Source organism: Globicephala melas, chromosome 10 (assembly GCF_963455315.2).
Source record: "Globicephala melas chromosome 10, mGloMel1.2, whole genome shotgun sequence".
In the NCBI taxonomy this organism is placed as follows: domain Eukaryota; kingdom Metazoa; phylum Chordata; class Mammalia; order Artiodactyla; family Delphinidae; genus Globicephala; species Globicephala melas.
Window position 1 is genome coordinate 18205726 of NC_083323.1, and position 22319 is coordinate 18228044.

At 41.1% G+C, this 22319-nt stretch overlaps 1 long non-coding RNA gene across 1 annotated transcript in view; it reads left to right on the forward strand.

Moving 5' to 3' along the window:
* The first annotated feature begins 1523 nt into the window (after positions 1-1523).
* Positions 1524-22319, forward strand: part of LOC132598053 (uncharacterized) — a 114652-nt gene continuing 93856 nt past the window's right edge. The window contains exon 1 of the long non-coding RNA XR_009565658.1: positions 1524-1560. This is a non-coding gene — a long non-coding RNA (uncharacterized lncRNA). The remainder of the gene's footprint in view (positions 1561-22319) is intronic.

Consider the following 22319-nt stretch of genomic DNA (forward strand, 5'->3'; position numbering starts at 1 on the left):
TGGGACAAACTTATTTTTTATGGGGAGCTGTACAGAAGCATGTGTTGTGAGGTAGAGGTTTGGAGGAGAAGCCATCGTCTAGCCCCTGCTCTTTGCCTCTCCTTACATCTGTGCCTTTTGCCATAGAACTCTGTAGTACCCTCCCTGCTTGACCTGAGCTCAGGCTTTGGCCAGTGGGATGTTAGCAGATGTGACGTAAGCAGAGGCCTGTAACTGCCTTGAGCAGCGGGACTTCATCTCCTGATCGTCTGGCATCGCCATGAGAACATGCCAGGGGTAGCCTGCTGGAGGGTGAGAGACAAGAAGAGCCGAGCTGAGTCACCCCCAGTAGCCTCAGTCGAAGCCAGTCTAGATCAGCTGAGAGTCAGCCAACTCTCAGACATGGGATTGAGCTGAGCTAAGATAGCAGAACCCCCAGGCCAAACCTCAGCTGAGCTCAAAAGTGTGAAAAGTAAATGCCTGTTGTTGTATGACAATGAGGTTTTGTGGTTATTTGTTATGCAGTGAAAGCTTACTGGTATATGGACCCGGGGAATTTCATTTCTGTCCCAGCCCTTAAATGCCAGGTGTATTTTTACTGCAACTGGGATCTTCAAGGCAATTCTAGATCTTTTCTTGGATAGACTCTAACTGGCTGTAGCATACAATGGAAACTGACAAGGGGACCAGAGAAAATCTGGGATAAGTCTAGGATATATACTCTGGAGGCTGGAGCAGAACCAGGTTGACTATGAGGCAGGGTTCCCATCGATGTACCATCGGTGATTCAGTGCTTTGTTGGACAAGGTACCTGTGAAGGTTTACTTGCTCAAGGGACCTGAAGAGAATGTAGATACACGTTGGGAATGCACACAAGCTACTTGAGAAACCGGTGACTGACTGTCGGCTCTCATTCTGACTGTCAGGCAAAATAACCTGTTGATCAAGCAAGTCCAAACACATTGCTTATTGCAGCAGGGGGACCACTACATTACCAGTCTTAGGAACATCACAGAACGGGAAGTGATGTTTCAAAGGCAGGAAATCGATAGTGTTTTAGGGGTCTGGTTAATGTGGGTCTTTCAAAGCAGGGGCCTGACAGTGAGGGGACACACTTTGAAGTACGGTGGTGGGGGACTGCTGCGCGTGGTGAGGTGTGGTTTGGAAGTGAGCCTTGCAGAGTAAGCAGCGGTTTGATGACCTCAGCTGAGAGTTCTGAGAAAGGGCCCATTCACCCCGATGTGGGCTAGCTGAATAGTCTAGTTCGGATGCGTGGATTTTCAGAAAGTTCCCGGAACAGAGTTATTTGGAGCTTCATCTTCCTGGACAAGAACTGTCTGAAACAGCGCAGTTGTGTTGGAGCCCCGTGTGGAGGGGTTGTCACCCTGGCGGAGACCGTCAGCTGTGTGGTGGGGGACGGTGTCTGTTCTCTAGATCAGTGAACGCTGTGTTCTCATCGCGTGAGCTGGGAAGTCACATGGCTTCTCTGAATGTCCCCTTTCACGGGTCCAACGAGGATAATGACCATTCCTCTGGCAAGGCGTTGTGGAGAAGACTGAAGGGGAGAAAGCACAGGATGAGGTAACAAATGCCAGGTACACAGGAAGTGCTTGACAAATGGGGGCCATTTCCAGATTCCAAATGACGTTAGCGGCAGTTCTGAGATGACTCCGACAGTAAGAGGGAGAAAGGGGAGAAAAGACAGCAGCCCTACTTGGAACAGGTACTCTGGCATCAGCAGTTGGGTATTAATGGCAAAGGTGAAAACTGAAATTAAGTACTTCTAGCTCCAGGGAATGGGGTTTTTGGTATAAGAAATTGTTTTTGCAAAGCCTGACTCAGGGATGTCCTGCATCAGAACGGATCATAATTACTTGCCTTAGAGCCTCTGGAAGGAATGCAGCCCCGCTGGCCCATTACGGACTTCTGACTGCCGGAACTGTACCATAATACATTTGGGTTGTTTTTAAGGCACTGAGTTTGTGGTAATTTGTTTCAGTAGTAATAGAAAAAGCAATACTGAGGCTCAATACTTTAAAAAACTGTAAAGGGATCCTGAGACCAGAAAAATTGAAAAGCGCTGTCCTGGATCATCTAGATCAGTGATATTGGCAGAGGGGAGTGATGTGGAAATAGAGAAAAGGGCAAAGATGCAGCCGGGGACCATGTTGCAATGGTGTTTAGGACCTTTTACGCCATTTTTCAAAAGAGAGTGGTGGGTGTGATTGCTTGTCTGTTTTTTTTTTTTTTTTTTTTTTGGTCTGATTGTTTGAAGCAGTGCAGCCCTGTCTTCACACTGGGAGGAAGCCCAGTGTACAGAATCCACACGCCTGCCTTGCTTTGGTTCAAGTAAGGATGGCAGGGGCTTCACCTCCCCACAGCCACTCAAGAGGCCCCTTGGAGCGTGGTGTGAAGAGCCCTGTTTAGGCCAAGGTCTTAGAGTCTTAAGTCATGTTAGGATTTTAGTGCCTACTGGTCACCCCAGTGGAGGGAGGATTCAAGGGTGGCAAAGCATGGAGGTCTTCTGGAAGACAGGCTAGGACCTTGATTAGAGAAATGAAATTTGGGTGAAAACGAGGTGAATGAATTGAGGAGTTTCAGGTTGAAAATCAGTCATAGTTGTTGTTGACTGAACGCTGTGGGTGAGGGAGAGGATGACCCACAAGGACCCCACAGATTTCCATGTTGGATGACTTGGGGCGATAGTGGTAGTGGCTGACGTTTATTGAGACGTGCCGTATGTTGTCCACTTTACAGGCATTATCTTGTTTAGTCGTCACAGTGACTCCATGAGGTCTGTATTCTTTCACCCCCATTTTATATATGAGAAAACTGAGCCACAGACTTCAGGAAAGAACTAGGAATAGCTGAACTGGATTCCAAACCAGTCACACTCCAGAACCTGAACACAGCCATTTCTTGTCCTGTTGGTAACTGACCACGCAAATAGATACTGGCTGTTCTTCACCATTTTGGGGTCACCGACCGCTCTGAGAATCTAATGAAAGCTAAGTATGCGTCCTTGCACCAGTAATTATATGCACAGGCTTCAACGGGAATTTTCTTTGGATGTGTCCATGTCACTCAGCTAGTGAGCGTCAGAGCCTGACCTTACCCAAGGCCGCATCTCCCTTCCTCTCCTCCAATCTGCTTTTCCCTGAAGGTAATGAGCTCCGTTCCAGGAACATTTGGAAGTCCAGAAGTATAATCTTTGCTCTGCTGCTAATATGCTTGCGACTTTGGACAGAGCAGTAATTTTGTAGTTTCTTGTCTATAAAATGGGAACAATAATGACCCCATTTAACTTTCCCTTACTTGAGTCAGGGGAAAGTTATAAAAGTTGGGAAGTTATAAGGAACTTTTATTACTGTGCAAGTTCAAAGTCTATCCTGCAGGTAAATTCTACATTTTCCATGTGTTACTGCAGCACATTCAGGAAATCATCTGCAAACTTCAGATGAAGTTTGAAATATTTTAGGATAAGTTTTTTTTTCTAGTGTTTTGACTGTCTTGCTGCAATTGTATTATCCAAGTAATTACATCTGACTGAGCAAGCTTGAGTTATTGAGAAATGATTATGGGTAACAATTATCAATGATTATTACCTTTGCACACGAGAAACTAACGCAACATTGTAAATCAGCTATATTTCAATTAAAAAAAATAATTACCTTTGCTATAGGATGTAACGTAAAGCCCAGATTCATTCATTCACTCACTCATTTATTTATTTGTTCCTTTGTTATCCATTTATTTAACAAATATTTTTTGAGCATCTACGATGTGTCAAGCATCCTGGTAGGTGCTAGGGATGCCTTGGTAAACAAGCGGGTCCGTGTCTACCGTTATGGGGCTGCCATTCGTGGTGAAGAGAGAATGCAGGGATCTTGTATCCCATTCCTACTTGCCTTTCCACTCCCACCTAACTAGCATTGGTCAGGCTTCTTACATTGTTGTGCTCAGGGCTCTCACAGGGCTTTGGGGCCTGCTGTCCCCTCTGTCTTGAATGCTCTCTTTAGCCCTGTGTCTGCGGGCCTCAAGACCGACCTTAGGCTGGATGATTTGCTAGAAGAATTCACAGGACTCAGAAAAGCTATTGTATTCATGGTTACAGCTTATTACAGTGAAAAGAAACAGATTAAAATCAGAAAATGGAAAAGGCTCATGGGACAGAGTCCAGGAGAAACCGGGCGCAAGGTTCCAGGTGTCCTCTCCCAGTGGAGTTGCACAGACCCCCTTCATCCTCCCACCAATGATGACAACACGAGTAAAGTGGTGGCAGCCAGGGAAGTTCGCCCAAGTGGGTGTTCAGGGTTTTTAACCGAAGATTGTACGTAAGCTGGCAGTACCTTGTGACCGACCTCAGCTACTCAGACTCTAACCTCCCAGAACAAAAACTTGGCATTCTCCATAATCATACTGTTAACATAAACTAGCTGATCACACTGGTACCACGTGGCCCAGGGCCTTAGGCATACAGAAACACTCTTGACAGGCAGAACATTCCAAAGGGCTCAGAGCTCATCTTCCAGGGCCCATCCTAACCTTTCTTGGGAATGTGCAGGGTTTGAACAACCCAGGTCTGCTGAGTTAACCCTTTCCTGCAGAGACCCTCAGATCATTTTTTATTTTCTTGGGGATGCTTTCCCTAACTAGGCCAAATTTTTCTAGTTTGAGGTCTCATGGTACCCTGTACATAACACTTCTCACTTTGCCAGTTTTTAAATTGCATGTGTTATTATTTTTTAAAAAACTATCTCTCTCAATAGACTTTCCCCAGTGATGGTGGGGCTGTGGCTGTTTTTTTTATCACTGTAAACCTCCCACACCTGGCAGGGGGACCGGATCTGCCACATAATAAGGGCTGAGTGTATATTTCTTTGAATGAATGAATAACAAAGAAATGAAACAAATAGCACTTGTTATTGGTTCTGTGAAGGAAGTAAACAAGGTAAAATGCTAGAGGATGATATAGTGGGGTACATGGATGGATGATTTTAGAGAAGGTCATTGGAGAAGACCTTCAGAGAAGGAGAGCTGAAAGGTATGGAGGAGTCCTATATCCGGAGTCTGGGCAGAGTATCTGAGGAAGAGGGAAGGACAAGCACAGAGTTCTGGAGGCTGGGAGAGGCTGGGTCCCTTCTCGGAACTGCGAGGAAATTGAGGCTCCTGGAGCATTGTGAGAGGACAGTGGCTTAAGATGGAAGCTGGGGAAATCTTGGAGGCCAGGAGGAGGAGTTGGGATTTTATTCTATGTGCAGTGGGAAGCTGCTGAGGATTTTTCTGAAGGGAGTGACACTAACTGATTTCTGTTTTTAGGTGATTTCTTTAGCTGCTCTGCAGAGAGTAGATTGCAAGAGTCCAGAGTGGAAGAGGGGACGGTCCAGTCAGGAGGCTGTTGTGACAGCCTAGCAGGGGATGGCCAATCTATCAGGAGGTGGCGATGGGATGAATCAGGGCAGAGAAGTGGCAGTGGCAAAGGAGAGTAGCAGACTGATGTGAGATATATTTTGGGTTTAGAACTCACCTCTTGATGGAAGGTGGGTTTGAGGCTGAGAAAAAGAGAGGAGTTCTGCAGCTCAGCGTGTATCTCCTTGGAATAAATGTGGCAGATGTGGATGTCAAGCAAGGGCAGTTTAACATTTAGATCCTTTTCTAATGTTAACATGAAATCGGCAGGTGGTTCAAAATGAATTCTTAAAGAAGACAAAGGCTTCATGTTATGCTTTTTGGTTCTGAACTGCTTCCAGCTCAGTGCTTTTGCAATCTGTCTTAGTTTGGGCTCCTCAAGAAGCAGACAAGGATTTAAGGGGAAGTGGTTTATTTGGGAGGTGATCCCAGGAGACATTGGTAGGGGAGTAGGGAGAGGAGATGGGAAGGGAAGCAACCATCGTGGAGCAGGTCAGTGCTCTAGGCATTTGGGGCTTAGTCCTGCTGGTGACTCAGTGGTCAGAGAATCCCAGCCAAGATTTGGGGCATGGGGGAGTGTATATCTCAACTCCAGTTAAACCCTGCTTGACGGATACTCCTGGGGCCTTATCTTTCCCAGCACTCCACCTTGCCATGTGTCCCAGGCAGAGCAGGCTCTGGTGGCCAGAGGAAACCCCAGGTAAAGAGGCGCAGATGTTGGCAGTTGGGCCAGATTGCACTGTAGTGATAAGGCCTTCATGGTGAGGGCTGGACAGCTTTTACCACACAGTGAAAACAGCGTCAGCAGTTACTGAAACGCTCTGTAAACAGAACGTACCACGGCTTTCCTTCAAAGGACTGGAGAATTGCACGTACAAGCACAGGCACTTCATTTTTGTTTTGAGTTAAAAAAACTTAATTTTTTTGCGTTTAAAATTTTTTGACATACTTTTTGTGATTTCAAAACTTTGTCTTCTTTACTGTGCTCAACCTTTCTTCCTGTCATTTGATAGTTTTCCTTACATGGCTCTGGATGAGCTCAAATCGTTTCTTGGAATTGAATGTGGTTTCTTTTGCTCTTAGATACTATATTAGTTTCCTAGGACTGTCATAACAGATTACCACCGAGTGGCGTAAAACCAACAAATTTATCATCTTGTAGTTCTGGAGGCCACATTCCCTAAGAAGGCTATAGGGGAGAGTCCTGCCTTATTTCCTCCAGGTGTTCCCCTGCTTGTGGCTGCATAACTCCAATCTCTGCCCCATCTTCACCTGGTTGTCTCCTCTTACCCCTCTGTCTCCCCTCTGTGTGCCTCTTAGAACAACACTTGGCATTGGATTGAGGGGCCATCTGTTGTATAATCAAGGATAATTTCATCTTGAGACCTTTAATGTCTGCCAAGACTCTTTGTCCAAACAAGGTCACATTCACAGGTTCTGGGGGTTAAGACATGGACACTTCTTTTTGCCATATAACCTACTATAGACCCTATGAGGTTTGTTAGTTGAAACGCTCTGATATTCACATGGGCCAAAAGTTCTCGTCTAAAAGTAGGTAATGTATGTTTTTGAAGACTCATTCACGTGACCTCTCCATAACCAGCTGAGTTCCATTAGGCTGCTGCTACTTTGCTCTTCTTCAGAGCTCTTGTTCTAAAATATAGGTGGGTGCTTTCCAAACAGAAGAAGCTTCTGATAAAGTAACACTCAACACTAACCTCTTGGAGGATGGTGTGATGGGTAATTTCATGTGTCAACTTGACTGGGCTAAGGGATGTCCAGATAGCTGATGAAACATTAATTCTGGGTATCTCTGTGAGGATGTTTCTGGAAGATATTAGCATTTGAATTGATAGGCTGAGTAAAGATCACCCTCACCAATGTGGCTGGGCGTCATCCAATGTGTTAAGGGCCTGAATAGAACAAAAAGGTGGAGGAAGGGCAAATTTGCTTTCTGTTTGAGCTGGGACATGCATCTCCTGCCCTTGGACATCAGTGGTGCTTGTTCTTGGGCCCTTTGAACTCTGGCTGGGACTCACACTGTCAGCTCTCCTGGTTCTTAGGCCTTCAGGTTTGAGCTAGAACTATACCACTGGCTTTCTTGGGACTCCAACTTACAGACTGTGGGACTTCTTAGCCTTTATCATCATATGAACCAATACCTCACTATAAATCTTTTTCTGTATATCTCTCTATTATCTAATTAATTCCGTTTCTCTGGGGATCCCTGACTAGTACACATGGTTTTCTGAGTTCTTACCCTGATATTCATTATGACTAAGCCCTGACTTTTAGTCCATGTGATTTCAGTGTTGAGTGATACTGAGTGATTTCAGTGTTGAGTGAGGCTGAGTGATTTCAGTGTTGAAATGTTCATAGCTTGGCAGAAATACCCAAACGGTAATAATAGGTATTATTTTTGACTGCTTATAATGTTCATGACAATAAGCAATCAGGGAAAGTTTAAATATCCCCACTTGCAGATAGAGACTAAAACTTAGAGGGAGGGCAGTTGAATCAAGATGGTGGCATAGGAAGAGTCTGAACTTACCTCCTCTGACAGACACAACAAATATACAGCTACATGCGGATCAGTTCCCTCTGAAAAGAACCTGAAAACTGGCTGAACACCTGCTCCACAACAGTGGATAAAAAGGACCACACTGAGAGGGGTAGGAGAGGCAGAGAAACACTCTTGCCAAAACCTCACCTTGGTGTGATGGCACACATAGGGAGGGATCTCACCAGATGGCTGCTTCTCCTGCATGACTGAGGGGCTGACATCCCACATCAGGCACCCTGTCCCCTGGAATATACACCAGAGAGATGAGCCTGCAAACTGTCTGGCTTAGAAAACCAATGGAGCTGATAACCAAAGATCCCGAAGTGCCCTCTTAAAAGGCTTGCCTGTGGCCTCGTTCACCCTGAGACCCAGTAAAACAGCAGCAGTTTGAAAAGTGCAGTGACTCTATGTGAAGGAGAGTCATTTACGAAGCTAAAAGCATTGGCTGGATGGGCAGGGGATGGTAGAAATTGTCCCTGGAGATGTAGGCACTGGTGGACACCATTGTTGTGCTTCCCACCTAACATTGCTAGCACAGGTGGGAGAGCTCTGATATGGGTGAGCAGTCACAGCATTAACAGCCTTGCTGAAACCAAAAGCCCTGTTGGTTGTAGCACTTCCCCACTCCCTGGCTGGGGCTGGAGTTAAAACTGATACCTGTACATACAAGGCTCTCTCCTGCTGCATTGCTGAAACCTGTGGGTGCATGCAGTCAAGTCATTTCCTGATGCCTTTCTGAAGCAAGAGAGCAAGTCCTAACCCCTACACTTTTCAGCTGCTGAGTTACATGCAGTCCACACAGGGGACACACCCCTTGATTGTCTGCACTTGGTGGTCAAGGAGGCTGATGTTCCTGAGCTCCATAGGACTGTAATAATCAGGAATACAGTTCTTGGCAGGTCACCACCCCCAGGGCACCACACTGACAGCAGACTGGAACACATCCCAGTCTTTTTATGAAAAAGGCCTGTTTACTTAGCCTGGAGTATCACCCTGAGGGACAGGCTTCATGTTTTCTGCACACCTAGAGGCTAAGGAGGCACTCCCAGGGAATGTAAGCAGGGAAACACCATCATTGTGTACCCCTTCAGCCTTGCTACAACTCAGTGAGACTCCCCAGAAAGGAGCTTATACCCTCATCAGGAGCTTTGATTTTTGCAACTGTCATCCAGGGGACACCTCCAGATCTCCTGGTCCAGAGGCCAGCAGAGATTACAATTGTGACCCCACAGGACTGTATATATCTGTGTACTTTAACAGCTGCTACCTGAGGGTCTGGCTTCCAGTCAGCTTGAAACTGGGTGCTAAATGAGAGTCTTTGCCTTGGAACACTGGCAGGTCTCGGCACACCCTTGACAGGGGCATATCAAGAATAAATCAGGTTGGGGACTTCCCTAGTGGTCCAGTGGTTAAGACTCTGTGCTTCCACTGCAGGGGGTGCGGATTCCATCCTGGGTCAGGGAGATTCTGCATGCTGTGGGATATGGCCCAAAAAAAAAAAATCAGGTCGTATAGAGAGCCACAAAGATTTGAGAGACAATCAAGAGCTAGGGCAGGCTTGAATGAGAAGGATCCTCACCTACACAAGGCCACTCCTTCAAGACTGCCTAATACTTAGAAAAAAACACAGAGAGCCAAGCAAAATAAGAAAACAGAAACATGTGCCAAACAGAAGAGCAAGACATAACCTCAGAAAAACGCTTCATTGATATGGAAATAAGTAATCTACCAGATGAATAATTCCAAGTAATTGTCATAAAGATGCTCACTAAATCCAGGAGAAGAACTTCAACAAAGAGTTAGAAAATATAAGAAAGAACCAATCAGAGCTAAAGAATACAACAGAAATAAACAAAATACACTAGAGGGAATCAAAAGCAGATTAGATAATAGAGAAGAATGGATCAGTGATCTAGAAGACGGGGTAATGGAAATCACCCAACCAGAATAGCCAAAAGACAAAATAATTGAAAAAAATGGGGATAATTTAAGGGATTTCTGGTATAACATCAAACATACTAACATTTATATCATAGGGGTTCCAGAAGGAGAAGAAAGAAAGGGGTAGAAAACTTATTTGAAGAAATAATGGCTGAAAACTTCCCTAATGTGGGGAAGGAAGAAGACATCCAGGTCCAGGAAGTACAGAGAATCCCAAACAAAGTGAACTCAAAGAGATCCATACTGAGACACATATAATTAAAATGTCGAAGGTTAAAGATAAAGAGAGAATTTAAAAAGCAAGAGGAAAATCTAGTTAAGTATAAGGGAACCCTCATAAGACTATCAGTGGATTTTGCAGCAGAAACTTTCTAGGTCAGAAGGGAGTGGCAAGATATATTTAAGATACTGAAAGGAAAAATACCTTACAACCAACAATCCTCTATCTGGCAAGCTTCATTCAGAATCGAAGGAGAGGTAAAGTTTCCAAGACAAGCAAAACTAAAAGAGTTCATCACTACTAAACCAACCTTAAAAGAAATGTTAAAGGGACTTCTTTAAGTAGAAAAGAAAAGGCCATACCTAGAAATAGGAAAATGTATGAAAGAAAACAATCTTACTGGTAAAGGCAAATATATAGTAAGGGCAGTGGGTCAACTATAAAGTTGGTAGAAAGGTTAAAAGACAAAAGTAGTAAAATCAACTATAACTACAATAAGTAGTTAAGGGATATACAAAATAAAAAGATGTAAAATATGACATTAAAAACAAAATGTGGAAGAGAGAAGTAAAAATATAGTGCTTTTAGAATGTACTCAAACTTAAGAGACTATCAACTTAAAATAGACTACTTTATATATAGATTGTTATATATGAACCTCATGGTAAATACAAACCAAAAACCTATAATAAGTACACCAAAAATAAAGAGAAAGGAATCCAAACATAATACTAAAGGCGAAAATCACTAAACCACAAGGAAAGAGAACAAGAGAAGAAGAAAAGAACAGAGAAGAACTACAAAAACAACCAGAAAATAGTCAACAAAATGGCTATATGTACATACCTATTAATATTCACTTTAACTGTAAGTGGATTAAATTCTCCAATTAAAAGACATAGGGTGACTGAATGGATAAAAAAAGAAGACCTATCTATATGCTGCCTATAAGAGACTCACTTCAGATCTAAAGACACAGACAAGCTCAAAGTGAAGGAATGGAAAAGATATTCCAAGCAAATGGACACAAAAAGAAAGCTGGGGTAGCAATACTTATATCAGATAAAATAGACTTTAAAACAAGGACTGTAACAAAAGACAAAGAAGAATATTACATAATAGTAAAGGAGTCAATCCAACAAGAGGATATAACATTTGTAGGTATGCACCCAACTTAGGAGCACCTACATATGTAAAGCAAATATTAATAGACATTAGGGAGATATTGATAATAATACAATAATAATAGGGGACTTTAATATCTGACTTAAATCAATAAATAGATCTGGACAGAAAATCAATAAGGAAACATTGGTCTTAAATGACACATTAGACTAATAGCCTAAATAGATATATAATGTTCCATCCAAAAACTGCAGCATACACATTCTTTTCACATGTACATAAACAGTCTTCAGTATAGATCACATGTTAGGCCACAAAACAAGTATCAATAAATTTAAGAAGATTTAAATCATATCAAGCATCTTTTCCAACACAATGGTATGAAACTAGATATCAATTACAAGGAGAAAACTGGAAAAAACACAAACATGTGGACACTGAACAATATGCTACTAAACAATCAGTCAATGAAGACATCAAAGAGGAAATAAGAAAATATCTTGAGACAAAAAAAATGGAAACACAGCTTTCCAAAATCTATGGGACACAGCAAAAACAGTTCTAAGAGGGATCTTTATAGCGATACAGGCCTAGCTCAAGAAACAAGAAAAATCTCAAACAATCTAGCTTTATACCTAAAAGAACTAGAAAAAGAAGAACTATCAAAACCCAAAGTTAGTAAAATGAAGGAAATAATAAAAATCAGGGTGGAAATAAATGGAGATTAAAAAAGCAATAGAACAGATCAATGAAACTAAAATCTGGTTCTTTGAAAGGATAAACAAAATTGACAAACCTTTAGCCACACTCATCAAGAAAAAAAGAGGCCCCAAATAAATAAAATGAGAAATGAAAGAGAAGTTACAACTCATACCACAGAAATACAAAGGATCATTAGAGACTACTATGAAAAATTATATACCAAGTTGGACAACTTAGAAGAAATGGATAAATGTCTAGTATACAATCTTCCAAGTCTGAGTCATGAGGGAATAGAAAATCGGAATAGATTGATTACTAGTAATGAAATAGAATCAGTAATTCAAAACTCCCAGTAACTAAAAGTCCAGGACCAGACAGCTTCACAGGTGAATTCTACCAAACATTGAAAGAGGAGTTAATACTTATCCTTCTCAAATTATTCAAAAAATTAAAGAGGAAGGAATGCTTCCAAACTCATTCTACAAAGCCAGTGTCACCGTGATACCAAAACCAGACAAAGATAAAAGAAAAAAAGAAAATTATAGGCCAATATCACTCATAAATACAGATGCAAAAATCCCCAAGAAAATATTAGCAAACCAAATTCAACAATACATTAAAAGGATCATAGGCTATAATTAAGTGGGATATTTTCAGTAAAGTTGCAGGATACAAAATTAATATGCAAAAATTGGTTGCATTTTTATACACCTATAATTGAAAAGAATAAAATACCTAGGAATAAATTTAACAAAGGAGGTGTTAAAATGAAAACTATAAGACACTGATAAAGAAATTGAAGAAGACACAAATAAATGGAATATATCATACTCATAAACTGGAAGAATTAATATTGTTAACATATTCATCCTACCATACAATCTTCATTGCAAGCCCTATCACACTACCAATTGCGTTTTTTATAGAACTAGAACAAATAATCCTAAAATTTGTAGGGAATCACAAAAGACCCCAAATAGCCAAAACAATCCTGAGAAAGATCAAAGCTGAAATTATCAAGTTCCCTGATCTCAAACTATACTACAAAATTATGATAATCAAAACAGCATGGTACTGGCACAAAAACAGACACATAGGTCAATGGAACAGGATAGAGAGCCCAGAAATAAACCCACAAATATAGGGTCAATTAAGCTATGACAAAAGAGGCAAGAATGTACAATGGAGAAAGGATAGTCTCTTCAGCAAGTGATGTTGGGAAAGTTGGACAGCCACATATAAATCAATGAAGTTAGAACACTCCCTCACACCATACACAAAAATAAACTCAAAAAGGCTTAAAGACTTAAATCTTTGACATAACACATAAAACTCCTACTTTTCTGCTTTGCTACAGGGTTAAGCCCACAGTGGTAGTGAACTTGAAAAGAATCTAGCATTACCTGATTGCCCTTCTCTGTCTCACATCCCTAATTCCCTAAGAGTATTTTTACTTGACTCCTGACTTCAGGGTTGCCTTCTAGAGAACTCAAACAAGGACAGCAGTTTATCTAGTTTACTTACTTATTGACTTTTTATCCTGTCGAAGGTCATTTAAGACACACTTTACTGAGTAGCATAAAATTTTTATTTGCAGTTCTTGGACTACTGACCAGACTTCAGCCCTCCTTCTTTACCAGTTGTTCCCCCTCAACCCCTTTCAAGGCTACTTTTGATTTTTTTTTTTCTTTTGCCAAATGTCATTTACATCAAGGGTGAGAAAACCACAGTACCCTGTTTTTTGTAAACACAGTGTTTTTTGGAACCCAGACATGCCCATTTGTCTAGGTATTGTCTATACTGTTTCGGACCCACATCCACTTAAGACAGATCACAGGGCTTGCAAAGTCGAGACTTTCCTCCCAGGTCGTTTACAGAGAAACTTTGCTGACCCCTGACCTATATAAAATCAGATGATTTGCTTAACCACTTCTGAACCCTCCTGCCACCCCACCTGGGAGAGCCCCTTCCCATGCCTTCTTCCTGAGGGATTCACTGACCCTGCTGGCCTCAGGTTGGTGAAAGGGAAAGAGCTCTGGGGCCAGAGTCCAGGATCTGTCACTTTCTACTCGGGGGATCCTGGGAAAATCACTTCCTTGGTGCTCAGCTGTCTCCTCTGGGGAAATGAAAGGCTGCCCTAGAACAGTGTTGTTTAAATTTCCCTGATCAGAAGAACCATCTGGGGCACTTACCAAAAACAGATTGCCAGGCTCTGCTCCTTACTGCAAGGAGCAAGAGGGTAGGGCGGGGCCTGGGAATCTGCACATTTGCCAAGCAGCACGAGAGTTTAGGAACCACTGACCTAAACAATTTCCAATGAACTTGTGGTACTAGAATACCATGGTGCTGTAAATAACTCGATAAAATGGGCTTCTTCTATGGATATATACATTTTGTGCATAAACATTTTTTGTTCATGCTGTGCTGCCAGTGAAGGAGCTGATATTATGAGAGTCTCTGAATCTTTCAAAAGGAGTATGGGACAACCTTCTCTTCATGCAATTCTTCCTTGTAGGCTGTGTTGACTAAAGAAGCTTTTTCTTTAAGGACTGCAGGACTATTTACACTGTCTCTGGGGAGGATGGGTAACCAACTGAAGCCTGAGAGTCCTGTGCTCTCTTACATTATCCAGACTTTCATTTTTGCTCTCAGAAAGAGAAGAGACAGAATTAGACCAGTGGTTCTCAACCCAGGTTCTTTGTGGCCCCCTGGGGACATTTGGCAATGTCTGTGACCACCACACTTTTGGTGGTCACAGCTGTGTGTGAGAGCAGGTGCTCCTAGCATCTAGTAGGTGGAGGCCAGGGACGCTGCTAAACATCTTGGAATGCATAGAACAGCACTATCACAGAGAATCATCCAGTCCCCAGTATCAATAGGGCTGAGGTTGAGAAACCCTGGATTAGACCGGGTGCTCACCAGCAACATTTTGGAGGGTGTGAGTGGGCCCGGTATTTGTACTGAAGGCCCAGTATTCCTACCTCGAGCATTGTGTCTTCTGTGAAACCTTCCCAGATCTCTTTAGATCCCCGTAGAGACATCTTCTCAGCCTTCTCTTGTAACAGGTGCTCTTCTGTGTCACTGATCACACTCTATGCCAGTTACTTATTTGTCCTTCTCCTCTACTGTATTAGTCGGTGTTCTCCAGAGACACAGAGCTAAGAGGATCTACATACCTATGTAGGAAGAGATTGACCATGAGGAATTGGCTCATGCAGTTGTGGAGGCCGAGAAGTCCCACGATCTGCCGCCTGCAAGCTGGAGACCCAGGAAAGCCAATGGCCTAGTTCCAGTCTAAATATGGCGGAAACAAGCAAGAGGTAGATTCCTAAATTCTTGAGAAGAAGAACTAGTCAGGAAAAAATGATGCTACAGTAGCTCACCTCATACCATAGTCACTTCTTAGGTATTAAAATTTAAATATAAAAACTGAAATCATAAGTGAAAGGAAAAAGTACCTAAATATTTAAGTGATTCTAGAGAATGGATTTTTGAGAATAAGAACGTGAAAGAGATGTTAAGAAAATTGTAGATAGTTTTCATAAATATTAGGGGCAAAAATTGAACAACAAATATGACAAGGCTTCAAATCCATAATATATAAATTAATATGACATTACTAACAAAACACTAACACCCTAATGGAAATAAGGGGCAAAGTACAGAGAATTTGCAAATATAATACCACGCTGTTTGATAAATATAATGTTATTTGACAAGCACACAGAAGTTTAGCTTTATTAGCTTTTAAATATAAATAAAAACAAGGAGATATAATTTTCTAACTATAAGATTTTAGGCAACTTTTTTTTTTTTTTTTTTAATGCGGTACGCAGGCCTCTCACTATTGTGGCCTCTCCTGTTGTGGAGCACAGGCTCCGAACGCGCAGGCTCAGCAGCCATGGCTCACGGGCCTAGCCGCTCCGCGGCATGTGGGATCTTCCCGGACCGGGGCACGAACCTGTATCCCCTGCATCAGCAGGCGGACTCTCAACCACTGCACCACCAGGGAAGCCCTAGGCAACGTTTTAAAAATAATAATTATTTTGGCAAAGGTGTAATGAAAGTATGCATCTGCACTTAGCAGAGATGTAAGTTGTAACTACCTTTTTGGAATATTATTCATCAGTATAGGCTTGTATCAAGAGTCTTAAATAAATATGCTTTGACTATGCGATCATACAAGCGTGTTCATATCAGGTTTATTCATAGTAGGAAAAAGAGCAGGGGAGAGTAAATGTCTGACAATATGGAAATGATTAAATATATTAACAATATGTCAGAATTATGGAATAGCCTACAAATACTGGAAGACTTTCATGATCTGAGGCAGTACCCTCGAGATAACTTAAATAGAAAAAGACACACAGCTCAGAACTTCTGGGGGTCTTAGAGCCCCAAAACTTCAAGTACAGTTTGATTCCCAATTAAATATATTATTTTTCTATAGGTATTTGTATGTGTGTATAGACACACACACACACATACATAAAGTGAAATGAACAGGTTTAAAAAGGACTGAAATCAGATAACTTGTAAAAATATTAATACCGCATCATCAGTGTATGAGATTATAGGTGATTTGAATTTACTTCTTCAATGCTTTTTATATTTTTGTTACAAACAAATATTTATACATTCAAATACATTCATATTTGATCTTTTATTTGTAATAAAAAGAGTAGTTCTGAAAAGGAAGTCTGATATTGTGGAACCACAGAATCACTAGAATATCATTTCTGAGAGGGACACTTGCCATTTTTCAGGTGGAAAAACTGAGGCTCAGAGAGTAAAGTCACTATCTGCAGTAAAACAAGCCTTCAGCAGCACGTTTAGAAATGGTGTTAAAAGAAGAAAAGAATAAGAAAACATGCACGTTAGGGCCTCATCAGCCACTGAAATGGCCTCTGAAAACTCCAAGTCTATAATTTGCATGGATGTCTTGAAGATTGGATTATAAAAATCTGTTGGGTAATATTTTAAAAAAATGACTAATTCTAGAAAAGCTGGGTTTTAACATTGATCTACCATGTTATCTCAGAAAAAGTTACTTAAGCATTGCTGTTACTTTGTGGATTGTTTGATTTACTTTATTAATCAACAGGAGTCCCTTCTGCCCTTCCCTCCCCTCATCCTTCTTTCCTTTCTTCCTCTGTCTCCCTTCACCAACATTTGAGGGAAGTTATTTATCTGCCAGGCACTATGCTAGGAGCCGGAGAATCTAAAATAACAGACTGCATAAGAACAACTTATACACACACGCACACACACACAAACGTTAAGTGCGTATGAAACTGGTGAAATCTGAATAAACTCTGTGGGTTGCACTAAAGTCAGTTTCCTGGTTTTGCTCATGTACCGTGGTTGTGTAAGATGTTACCATTGATGGAGGTTGAGAAGGATGCACTGGATCTCCCTGTACACTTCCCCCCCTTCCTGTGAATCTATAGTTATATCAAAATAAGAAGTAAAATTGAACCAAACTCAACCAACAACAACAAAAACCGAAACACTAACCTAGTAAGCACTGTAAGAGTCAGATGTTTACACAGTGTGATAGAAACAGAGAAAGGGGCACTAACTCTGAGATGCTAGAGCTCTTTATGGAATAAGAAATGAAAGTAAATAAGAGTGTGGAAACTAGTAAAATAAAAAATGACACGATTAATATCATAGCCATTTTAGAACTGCAAGTGTTTTTGCAGTTCATCTAGAGTTAGAAAATTGTCAACATTTTACAGGTAAGGGAAGAGGGGTCCAAAGAAGTGAGATTACCTGCTGAGGTCATAAGACTCTGACCTGAGACTGGTTTGGGTTGTGAAACTTTCCAGGTGTTGTGGCAGTGACACGCTTGATAACTCAGATTCTTTGGGCTCTAGAATCCCCAGAAATTTGGAGTTCACTCGTCCAAACCAATCCTCCCCACTGTTCCCAAAAGCATGTTCCCAGTTTGCTCGCCACGAGATGGCAGCAGAACATAAACCATCCCCATCAGAGTTCCTGCGGAGGCCCTGTGGTTGGCGATCAAGAAGTCATCCACACAGGTTTTGATTGTACAGTCCAATCAGCACTGTTATACTAACATATTATGTACATTATAAAATAAACCACTAAAGAGAATTAAAAATCATGTAAGGATGAAGCAAATAAGCCACGTTGGTATCTTCATTCTGTTGTTAGCTAATATCTTAAGGCAGAGTATATATTTACAGGCAGGTTCGTAGTTAAGGTGAGTGGGTATATTGTCCGTATTTCTAATTATCTTGATAATTTCACCTTCTTCGAACTCGCTTTCTGTAAAGTCTCATTAGGGTGGGCATTATTTTGCCTGATAATGTGGCTGATTGGCTGGCACCAGGAATAGTGCCATTTCCTTGTTGTTTGCAAGCGTTAGTTTGAACCATATTAAATTGCTATTTTTCTTATGTAAAAACTGAGCGAATATTGGCAATTTCATGTGGTTTAACCTGTAGGTGCGTTATTTGCGTTATCTTCAGTCTACATTTTTTTTTGGCAGAATTTTTTCGTTCTTTTTTTCTTTTTTTTTTTTGTGGTAGGCGGGCCTCTCACTGTTGTGGCCTCTCCCGTTGAGGAGCACGGGCTCTGGACGCGCAGGCTCAGCGGCCATGGCTCACGGGACCAGCCGCTTCGCGGTACGTGGGATCTTCCCGGACCGGGGCACGAACCCGTGTCCCCTGCATCGGCAGGCGGACTCCCAACCACTGCGCCACCAGGGAAGCCCTTGGCAGAATTTTTTAAATCATTTGTCCATCTTAGAAAAACTGATTATCTAATTGGTATAACATACACATCTACTAACTGGGTCCCCAACTGTAATGCGTCACCATAAGGCAAAGAGCTGCAGAGCCTCCACGCTGTGGAGTTCTTGCTCTTCCCTCAGGATTCCTCACAAACCTTATGTGACCACAGACCCTCTGACACAGCCCCCAGGTGAGGGCTTCGTGTCAATCCAGATGAGTGAAACCCACTTTCTCGTATTTTCAGATAAAAATTAATATAAATCATTTGAGCAGGATCTTTTTGCAGCAGCAGTGAATTGTCTTGTAGTCCAACTTGCTCATTTTACAAATGAGAAAATAGGCCAAGACAAGCCGATTTACATTCCCTCTTTGGAGGAACGTGAAAATTTAGTAAAGGACAGCAGCGAACCACATTGGGCCACGTGATGCTGTGTGGCCATGCTCCATTCTGCCTTCAAAATGGGCAAGGGAGAAAGCTTTGAAAGAATCCTGGTCTTGGATTCTCTGTTAAAGGCCTTTGTTGTCACTGTGCAAATCTCATTCCATTGTCCCCAAAGTTGCAGAAACCTTCACTTGAACACTATAATTGGGGTATTTAGAATGTGGTGTCTTTGACAGTTTCAGTCTTGGGAGAAATTGTGCCTAAGGAGAAGTTTCCTGAGTTCTTCCAGCCCGTGAAGCAGGTAACATATCTTTCTTCCTCTCCAGGTAATGAACTTCTTAAAGGCAGTGGTCATGTCTAATTTTTTTTCTTTTTTTAAATCCTCCCTCAAGTGGCTGGTTCAATGGCTTGCATCTAGAAGGTGGTTAATAAATGTTGACTGAGGTTGGTAGAATTTCTACGTAAGACATCAAACTTTAGACAATTACAAGCTGCACTGAAAATTGTATTTGTAAGTGTGTAGTAGGACGCTAGAGAGGGCTGTTCCCTTCTGAGCTATTGTTCTCAGTTCAAATAGAACTTTCTACAACAGTGGAAATGTTCTATATCTGAGCTCTCCAGGGCATTACCTGCTAGCCACAAATATCTATTGAGCACTTGAAATATGGCTAGTGGCTGAGGAATTTAATCTTTCATTTTATTTAGCTTAAATAATTTAAATAGCTGGATGTGGCTAGCAGCGTCATATTGGACAACACAGAAAACCTAGATGATAAATGATTAAGGGTAGTAGCTTCAAACTTCAGCGTTCATCATTTATCTTATAATGACAGCCTTTCAGACACCTCACATTTTGTACCACATCACCATCAGGTTCTACTTTCTCTTATTCTCTCACATCCCTTAAGATCCCCAGGCAGTACTCTTTCTCCTAAGTGTTTATTTTGTTTAACCCATCATCTAAACAACAAAGTCACAAAAAACCTAAAAGCAACAAGGAAAATAGTAATAATTAAAAAATAGAATTGATCTTATCATTCCATTAGAGAAGACGTGTCCTGGGTCCTTCCAGAGAGAGCCGTGACAGGACCCTTTGGTCAAAGCCTCAAGCTCATTGGGACGTCGAACACTGGCTCCCCTTTAGGGGCAAAATTGTAATTTGGTCTTAAAAAAATCTATATAGTTTCCTTTGCCAATCAATTAAAATGTTAATATTGAGTCATTATATACTGAGTTTCCTAGATTGAATTTCTTGGATTGAATCACCAGTTTAACTCCTACCCATTCTTCAGGACTTGGCTTCATCATCCCTTCTTCAGGATGACTTTCTGATCTCCATCACTAATCAGATTTCCCTAGGATGCGTTCTCTCAGCATTTGTACCTCTCCTCACCGGGTTGTTGTAAAGACAAATAAAATAATGCAGAACAAGCACCTATTTAGTGCCTGACACATAGTAAGTGCTCAAGAAATACTAGTTGTCCCTATTTTTATAGAGGCAAGATCATCTGGTTAACTCATTTATAATTGGGGAAGATAACACCTAAACCATTGAGATATTTGTCCATGTTACCTTTCAGTCCTTGTCTGTAGTCTTATTAAACTTTTACATATTTGAAAGAATATGTACATTTTAATAACTTGTATATTTTCCCTCTTTTTATAGTATTTTGCCCTTATTGTCTCACACCCTGTCTTAGCCATTCTGAAGTGATCAAAACAGTTTATATGTAGCTCTTTACATCTTTCCCTATGCTCATACACATATGTAAACAAATATATGTTTAAAGGTTTTTTAATGTTTATTTTTACAAAAATTGTGTTATACTATACATGCTTATTTACAACTTGCTCTTCATATATTACACATATCCAACATCTGTTTGAATTGCTCATAAAAAACCTGGAATGTGTGCTAGATTTGGTGTCTGTTCTTATTCCCAATTGAAAACAAACCAATTTTCTATTTCTGGAAGAATAGTAGATAAGATAGTAGATAATTTCTATTTCTGACTTACCTCCCAGTGAAATCCTCAAATGCAGAATAAAATTTTAAAAATCCTAAAATGCATTAATGAGCTGTTAGGAAGCAATGAATCCAGAGAGGTAAACAGATTACTAAAGATACTTTCATTCTGAGGACATCTGACGAAACCCCAATGAAGCTGGATTTTGATTGTAATGGCCTCTTATGGATGGGAGAAAGGAGAAAAAACTAGATTCCACGCAATGTAGGAAGCATAAGGGAAATCCCACATATAGCTGGAAACCCACAAGCCCAAACGGGCTGAGTATGCAAGGGTAAACTAAAAATAAAGCTGCCAGCCCCCCAAGTAGGGAACAGCAAGGAAAATGGTCTGCCTTGAAACTTGGTACTAGGAAGAAAGATAATCAATGGATGGATTTTAATAGTAGATTAGACATGGTGAGAAAGAGGATTAATAAATTCAAAGCTAGATCTGAAGAAAGTATCCAGCATCAAACACCAAGAAACAAAGAGATGAAAAATAGTTAAAAGAGGAGACACAAGGCTAGAGTGAGACGGCCTAATATTCGGGGTCTCAGAAAAAGAGAAGAGATATATGAAGGAGAGAGGATGTTTGAAGAGATAATGGCTAAGTATTTTTCAGAACCAGCGAAAAGCATCAATCTTCATATTTACGAAACTAATCCATCCCAATTGGGACAAATAATAAAAAATACACACCTGGAAACTTCACAGTCGAACTTTAGAATCCCTCCAAAAAGATAATATCTTCAAAGCTATCATCTGTGAGAAAACTAGACTATCTACAAAAGAATGGCAATTGAATTGAACTGATTTCTGAACAGCAACAATGAAAGCCAGAAAAAAGTAGAATTTTGTGAATGTACGGAGAAAATAACTGTCAACCTAGTATTACCCAGCAAAATATCTAATAGTCAAGGCGAAATAAAGACATTTTCAAGAAGAATAGAAACTGGGAAAGATTAATACCAACAGACACTTACTACAGAGAATTCTAAAAAGATGTGCTTGAAGAATAGTAAAGGTATCTCCAGATGGAAGGTTCTTAGATACAAGAAGGAATGATTAGTGAAAAAGTTGTAAATCTATGTATTTGGGTTGGCCAAAAAGTGCCTTTGGTTTTTAAGTAAAAATAAAAGACACATTTTCCATTTTCAGCAAGAACTTTATTGAATAATGTATTTGCCCTTTTGTTCCACTACCTTCTGCCATTTTTCAGGCAACTTCAT